General features: G+C 38.0%; 1 pseudogene; it reads left to right on the forward strand.

Annotated features, from left to right (window-relative positions):
- The first annotated feature begins 871 nt into the window (after positions 1 to 871).
- LOC117693897 (U2 spliceosomal RNA) lies at positions 872 to 1,040 on the forward strand (annotated as a pseudogene).
- The last annotated feature ends 7,578 nt before the right edge of the window (positions 1,041 to 8,618 follow it).

Below are 8,618 nucleotides of genomic sequence, written 5' to 3' on the forward strand. Positions count from 1 at the left end.
GGCTTCTGAGAATCACTTGCAGACAACCCAAGCTGCAAAGAAGACTCTAAGGACAGACCATCATGGAAGAAGCAGAAACCCACTAAACTACCTGGAAGAGGTTTAGAACAAGTCAGTTATTTGGAAAGGACACTCTCTAACCTGTTAAGATGATTTCAGGTTGTGTAGTCTGCTCCAGGTTCTGAGCTCTTGAGAACTGTCATGTATGCTGTCTTGGGCTTTGATGATGTGGTTATCTGCAATGGTGCCATAGGTTAATATATTTACATGCTTAGCCTGCAGCTAATGAACTGTTTGGGAATGATTGTGAGGCTTGACTTTGTTGGAACAGGTGTGTCCTTGTCGGAGGAGGTATATGGCTGTGGGTGGGCTTTTAGTTTTCAAACACCCATGCTAGGCTTATGATCTCTCTCTCTCTCTCTCTCTCTCTCTCTCTCTCTCTCTCTCTCTCTCTCTCTTCTTATCTGTCTTTCTGTTCCTCTACTTCCATCTCCCTCACTCTCTTTATCTCTCTGTCCCTCTCTCCATCAGTTCCTTTCTTCACTCCCTCTGTCTTTCTTTGTCCCTCTGTCCCTCTGTCCATCTTCCCTGCAGGTCAGGATGTCAAGTTCTTATATTTTTGGTTGTGAGCCTTGCCTTTAATGGCTGAGCCATCTCTCCAGCCCAGGATGCCAAGTTCTTAATTACTGCCTTAGTGCTATGCCTCTTTGCTTCCTGCCATGATGACAATGGACTAACCCTCTGAAACTGTAATGAAGCCCCCAATTAAATGCATTTTTTTTGGGGGGGGAGTAAAAATTTGCCTTGGTCTTAACAACAACAGAATAGTAGCTAAGACACTGTCATTGAGTTATTTCTGTTCCTGTAATTTATCACTTCTTGGACTTTTGGCTATGATCAAGTGTAGTACCTGTTCCTGTAAGTAACCACTCATCCATATTCTTGTAAATAAGCCCACTAAAACTCATTGTTTCACCAAATTGGTAGTATTCATACTTTGTTTTGCCATTGGCTCTTTATTTGAGATAAAGAGGTGTGTGTATTTTGCCTCCCCAGGAAAAAACTTGTCAGTACCACACAACAGATACAATCACTTAGGTAAGTTAGGTCCTTAACTATGTTACAGAAACCAACTTCAAGATGGTTATAATTTATTTTGTTAGCTAAGCGTGTATGTATGGAGAGAGAGAGAGAGAGAGAGAGAGAGAGAGAGAGAGAGAGAGAGACAGAGACAGAGACAGAGAGACAGAGAAGATAATCTATTGGCCAAATTGACTGACCTTCTAGTACTGTTCTTCTGTGTGAATATTCATATAACTCTACAACCTTGATTTTACTTATATGCAAGGTAGAAACGAAGAGTACCCGAATCTGAACAAAAGAAGAAAAGTGAAAGAAACTTGACTGACAGGAATTACTCTTCTCTGAGGCCCACCATGGTTCTCTCTCTAGAAGTGTAAAATTAGGTTTGCTCAGTCAAATTTATGTAAAGATGTGATCTTATATAATTAGAGAGACTTGCATAATTCCATCTTTAACACACAAGTGGTCACAGTTTTAGAACAAAGGCAATGCCCTTAGAGTATATACAGATAAGACATAAAAACCACATATACAGAGTTAGTGACTCTAATATCCATATGTAATTCAAATAACATTTTATATACAACGTGTCCTTTAGACCCAAATCTTTGTATGACAGCATGGATAACGTATCCACTTTTAAAAGTGACAGAGAGAACAATTGGAAATGAGATTTAGGTAACCACTTCCTGAAGAATGGGTAGAAAATTGCATATAAACATGAAGATCAGTGGACTCACAATGGCCAGCCCAAGGTGTGACACATGCCAGCAACACACAACAAAAACTATGTGCAAGAGCAAGAACCTAGAGTATTCAGAATATAACTCAATGTGTCGCAATTATCCTGCCCGGAATCTGAGTGTTTGTGTGAGTAAATATCCACAACAGTTTAGGAAGCAACTCTTTCCTTTCAAAGGAAATATGAGAAGTCCTAAAAATGAAGCTATTCCAAGTTTCCATTTATAAACTGAACATTTAAGTGAAGCATTGGGTCATATTTCTACTCAATTGCTTTTGTAGTCAAGAGATTTAAAACTGAACCATTTCAGATTGTGATCAATTTGAGATGTTCTTTATAAAATATTCATTACTTTTCAATGCCCTAGTAGGTGTTCCCTGTGTAAAAACAGGCTATTTCAATCAGTGTTGCAAGTTCTTTACTATTTATTTTTTGAGTCATGGTTTATTTAGTCCTGGCTGTCCTAGAACTCACTATACAGATAAAGAGGGACTGGAACTCCCAGAAATCCACCTGTCTATGCCTCCTGGGTGTTAGGATTAAAGGCATGTAGAACACCCATGGCATCCGATGAAACTGTAAATGAAAATCTAGATGTGGGTATTTGGCAAATTGAGTGCATGTGCAGTAAAGTGACTTTAGTGAAGACTCCATTATAATATTTGCTTATGTATCTGTATGGGGACACATCTTTTTAAAGTAATAGAAAGTCACAGAGTCTTTGAGGATGGATGTAGGAATCAATCTACTCCTTTGCAAAGAACATTTACAAATGTTAAGAAATGTAATAAAATCTGTTTGCAATAGATGATGATGAACACAGAAACTTGCAACAGTACAAGATGTAGAGAATAAGATTCTGTTGATTTTTCATCCCTAAATGGGGCATCTATATCATACTTCCTCTCAGGGCTCTGGGAACATTGCAGGAGAGAGAACTTGTTGGTGAATGACTAAAAGAAAATATACTGTTCTGTATACAATAGGATACCTGCAAGTATATACTCATAGAGGTTATGGTAGCATGCATACGACTTCTGTGATTCCAAGCTAGATAACATCACAGCCTGTGGAGAAGAGTGACATATTAAGATGTACTCCTAGCCAAGGAAGTTTTGGCAATTGATAGCTAGCATCTAAGCATATGTGATTAGCAAATATTAAACTTGATGGGTTTTAGAAAAAAGACAGAAAAATGGATGCTCAGGGGTTGGTGTGTAGGTCTGAGGGGTGTTTGGACATTAAGATGAATAAGAACAACAAAGTCTTTTCAAAGAACTATTAAAATATATGTGGTAAAATCTTTCACCATTTGTATTAGTCAGGGTTCTCTAGAGTCACAGAACTTATGGCTAGTCTCTACATAGTAATGGAATTTATTGTTGACTTACAGTCTGTTGTACAACTCCCCAACAATGGCCAGCAGCAGCTGTGAATGGAAGTCAAAGTATCTAGCAGTTCCTCAGTCCCATAAGGCAAGCAGGTGAAGAAAGAGAGCCTTACTTCTTCCAGTGTCCTTATGTAGATCTCCAGGAGAAGGTGTGGCCCAGATTAAAGGTATGCACCAACATGCTTGGATTTGGGACTTGCTTTGTCCCAGGTGATCTTGAACTCAGAGATTTCCTTGCCTTAGTTTCCTGGGATTAAAGGTGTGTACTACCTTGTCTGGGCCTAAGCTTTTTATAGCCACTGTGCCTCAAGATCAGGATCACACGGGAGCCTTCCAATTCTGGATTGTAGTTCATTCCAGATATAGTTAAGTTGATAACCAGGAATAGCCACCACATCATTGTTAAAAGTTATCCATGTTCAAGACAAGCATTATGTGCAAAAGGAGTTAGCACAACTCTTATTAAGGACTCAACATTTAATTGGCAGCTAAGATCTTACAGGAAATAAAGTTGAGAAGTGTAAAAATTATAGAAAATCATTTACCTATATTTTAGACCTTAACAAATACCTGTGAATCTATTGTGGAAAGAAACCCTTTAAGTACAAAGTGGTAAATCTTTTTAAATATTCTTCAGACTTTAGTATCAAAGAAGGTATGCTGGAGAAATTCCCACAAATATAAAGAATGTGTCAAAGCTTTGAACTCTTCCTTGTGCCAAATCAACATCAGAAAACTCACATTGCTGAGATACACTACAAATGTAAAGAGTGTGCCAAATCCTTATAAAGTGCTCAGCTCCTGTTCACATTAGAGATTTCATCTTGGAGTAGAGCCTATGAATGTAATAGAGTGGAAGAACATTAAATGTTCTTTATACCTTTATAAACATTGGAGAACTCACACTAGAAAAACTCTATGTTTCCAAAGAGGGTAGCAAAGCATTTAACTATTTTCAAAATTGAATTAACCTTCACTAAATCTAAATGGAGCAAAACTCTACAAATGCAAAGAATTTCAAATCAAATTTTTCTTCACACTTTATTCAACAGCATCTAATTCACATGTGTGAGAACTCCTTAAATGTAATAAATTTAAGCTAAGGCCTTTAATCAAAGTTTCATATTTTCTAAAGTATTATAAGGACCAGAAGAAATTGGTTCTGTGGGCAATATCACTTGATATGTAAGGATGAGTAATTTTAATCTTCAAGAACAGATGGCAGAAGAAGGCAACCAACATCTGAAAGTTGCCCTATGACCTCAGAATATGGGAAAGAGCATGTGCATGTCCACACTCATACTACATACAATAATAATGTGTAAGTTATTTAAAAAGAAGATCATGAATAATAATATCTACTTATACTTCCATGTATATGCAGATGCTCCAGCTGGCTTAGAAGAGGACATCTGATTCCCTTTACTGGAATTATAGCAGTTTTGACCCATCTGAGGCAGATTCTAGGAACTGAATTTCAGTCCTCTGGATGTAGGCTTAGTTTTCAAAAGCAAATTTAATAAATGTAGTTGAGTGTTTTAACTTCCCTTCCTGCCCACCACCTACCAGAGATAGTGGAAAGAAAAGGTTAAAAGGGCAAAGGAGGATATGGACCTGTTTAGAAATACTTCTTTGAGGGTAGATCCCATCTGCATGGCAGGATATTAGTAGTTTAATTCACATGAATCAGCAGTCTTAGCTTGATGTACTAGCAAACACCAGTGATGCGTCAGCAAGGGCAGTTCAATCCAGAAGAAACCTTGAGGCTCTGTCAATAGATCAAGTCCTCAGAGGTGTCAAGAAGCTGCTGGAACAAGACAAAGAGTTTTTTATTATGTTCCTCAATAGAAAGTCAGGACTAAAGATGAACAGCAAAGAGTGACTAGACAAACCAATACTGTACCCTTCCTTGCCTTGAGCAGACCGAACACACCTTAACACCTAGGTGAAGCCAGCCGCTTTGGTTACACTTGCAACTTCCTAAGGAACTTAGAAAAGACTGCCTGCTAAACCTGCTTTGGAACATAATCCAGCTGAAACAAAGAATGGGTTCAATGGGGCTTTCCCTATATATACAAGTGCTGAATATTAAACTTTGAGCCTTGATCAAAGAACTTTGTCTTAGCTTCAGGCCTTTCTGCCGCCATCGCTTTTTCATTTTCATCCCCCCTTTCAGGTAAACCCAGTTCATCCATGGTCTCTGGACAGCTACACAATACCACATAGCACCATCCACTGGCTGTTGGGTTATATTTATACCCTGTACATACATCATGTGTTCTCTCAAGCATGAGTTCTAGCAAAACACCACAAGCTCTTTTTCTGGAGAACTTCCAGAAAAGCATCATGTGTCTGTTCTCAGCAAAACACACTCCCATGTGTCTACTTCATCATGAACATCCTTTTATAACAGAGTTTCTTGAAAAACATCACAAGACACAACTGAGTCTCCAAAGAACTCAGAAATTTTCACTTCATCTGGAAGTAAAGTAAGTGCTCTTAACCAAAAAGCTATTTTTCCAGTTCCTTGTTTTAAAACTATTTGTGTTTTTTAAGTGTTTCTTGAACTAAACTGAATGCTCCACACACATGCATGCACACATACATATGCAAATACATGAAAGATAGACAGACAGAGGAACAGACAGATAGATGAAAAGTACATAGGTAGATGATAGATAGATAGATAGATAGATAGATAGATAGATAGATAGATGATAAAAAGATGATAGAAAGAAAGAAAGAAAGAAAGAAAGAAAGAAAGAAAGAAGAGAGGGAGGGAGGGAAGGAGGGAGGGAGGGAGGGAGAGAGAGAGAGAGAGAGAGAGAGAGAGAGAGAGAGAGAGAGAGAGAGAGAGAGAAAACACCCTCAAACCAAAACAGGGTCCCAGGTTTTTAAGAGAGATTCATTGCTGAAAGTATTGAAAGTAGGATGCATGCATATTTCAGTGATAGTGTTTAACCAGCAAGTAAGAACAGCTAGTTTCAGAATGGAGCATTACCAAATCCCAAATACAAACAACAAAGACACAAATGCCAATTTTATTTTTTTGTGCAATACCATGAAGTTAAAACATAAGGTTTCAATACTTTCACCAGATTGTACTATTCCTTCCTTTCCTACCTTTGCTTGCTAAATTGTCCATGCTTCTGAAGAAAATGTGGACACCAACAGCAGTCATCAAAATTCTTTCCCATTTCTATCCCTATCTTCAGTTGTGGGAACTCCAAACTCTACCTCATGATCCATTGTATATACTTAAAATATTTCTTAGAATTTGAGAGTTCCCATCTTGCCTATTCTGTAACACCCATTTCTTCTTTTCTTATTCTGACATGTAACAGTTCCAGGTAACACGGTGATTGAAATGCAATGCAAAGACTATGCCTAGCCCATGTCCTCAGCAACAGTCATTAATCCCTCCCAGACCAGAACCTATGTGACTGCCCCTAGGGAAGAACATTCCCCTACAGAATAAAATGTATGCCTTCCAGTTTCCTGCTTCACATTTTCAGCACCTTCTCCCCATGCCTGAGTCAAAGAGACAAAGTATAGTGAGGGAATTATCTCATGAAAAACTATTGCCTTTATCTGCACGATGGATGGCCATGCATATTGTATTCTATATACTTTCTTTCCTTGGTGAGGATGCTTATCCTGACTACTTGAGTTGTCCTACGAATTGATCCAAAAAGAAAATGCTCAGTGAGGCAAATAAATCACACTTGCCTTCCTCTTAGTGTTAAGTAGACTTCTCTTGAAGTCATTCTCACATGCTGAAGAATCTTGCATTACCTAAGGGTTCCAAATGCTTTTTCACATAAATATAACTACCTACACAAACGCAAATAGAAAATCTATTTTAAATCATCAACTGACTCATTACAGAGTAGAAATGACATAATGATTTTTTCTTACACTTGTTCAATGAGAATTAAAAGGAACTTCAGGAGAGTTGGTCCTGCTGGGAAAATAACTGGATCTCGACTGACATCTGCTTTTTTTGCACACAGGCAGATCAAAAATTGATCTATGCGATTCAGCAAGGAAGTACTAAATCTCTACATTCTATCCCAGTCAGTTACCCTCTTTAATTTGAAGCTCTGATCAAAGGGAGTGGATACCTGGGGAGTAATGTGTTAGTTCTAATAAATATATAGAAATATTCTTTGGAAAACTGATCTGGAAATTTCCTCCTATACATTGCTGTGGCATGCTTAAAAGCAACCCTGGATATAAAAAGAGATTGAAATTGCCAGTTTCTGAAGTTCATTTTTTCTTAAACAAATTCATTAGTATCTGTAGGCTCTTGGAAGTTTTGTCTTACTTCCCAGAAATCTTCGTGAATTAATGAAGTCTATATACTTAAGAGAGTGGATACTGCTTTCTAATAAGACCAAGATCCTGTTTCATTAACTTACAAAAAAAACTGTGATTCATTCAATGTGTTTGAAATACAGATTTCACTTCCAAAAACCAAATAATGCAATGAAAAGATGAGGTACAGAGCTAAACAGAGAATTCTCAACAGATGAATCTCAAATGGCCAAGAAACACTTAAAGAAATGTTCACTATCCTTATTCATTAGAAAAATGCAAATCAAAACAACTGTGAGATTTTATCTTACACCAATCAAAATGGCTAAGATTAAAAACTCAAGCACATGCTGGTGAGGACGTGAAAAAAGAGGAATACTCCTCCACTACTGGATTTCAAACTAGAACAACCACTCTTCAAATCAATCTGGCAGTTCATCAGAAAACTGAAAATAGTTCTACCTGAAGACCGAACTATACCACTCCTGTGCATATACTCAAAAGATGCTGCACCATAACACAAGGACATGTGCTGCTCTACTGTCTTCATAGCCTTATTTATAATAGCTAGAAGCTGGAATATATGTACCTCAATGGAAGAACAATTACAGAAAATGTGGTTTGTTTACATAATGGAATACAATTCAGCTATTAAAAGCAAGGATATCATGAACTTTCCAGCAAGTGAATGGAAAAAGAAAGCACCATCCTGAGTGAGGTAACCTGGACCCCAAAGGACATACATGGCATGTACTTACTGCTAAGTGGTTATTAGCCAAAAAGTATAGAATACCCATCAGACAACTCACAGACCATAAGAATTTTAATAAGACAGAAGGCCCAAGTGAGAATGCTTCAATCCCACATAGATGGTGGAACAAAATAATTACAGGAGGCAGATGGAGGAATAGACTTGGGTGGGAGTAAGGAGGGGGAGGGGATAAGTGGGCACAATCAGATATGGGAGGGATAGGAGAGAAGTTCAGAGGGTCAGGAAAATGAATGGAAATATGCAGCTGCAGGGTAGGGAGACAGGGAGGAAGCTATAAAAAGTTCCAGAGACCTGGGTTGTGAGAGGCTCCCAGT

The sequence above is a fragment of the Arvicanthis niloticus genome, chromosome 21 (genome assembly GCF_011762505.2).
Source record: "Arvicanthis niloticus isolate mArvNil1 chromosome 21, mArvNil1.pat.X, whole genome shotgun sequence".
Lineage (NCBI taxonomy): Eukaryota > Metazoa > Chordata > Mammalia > Rodentia > Muridae > Arvicanthis > Arvicanthis niloticus.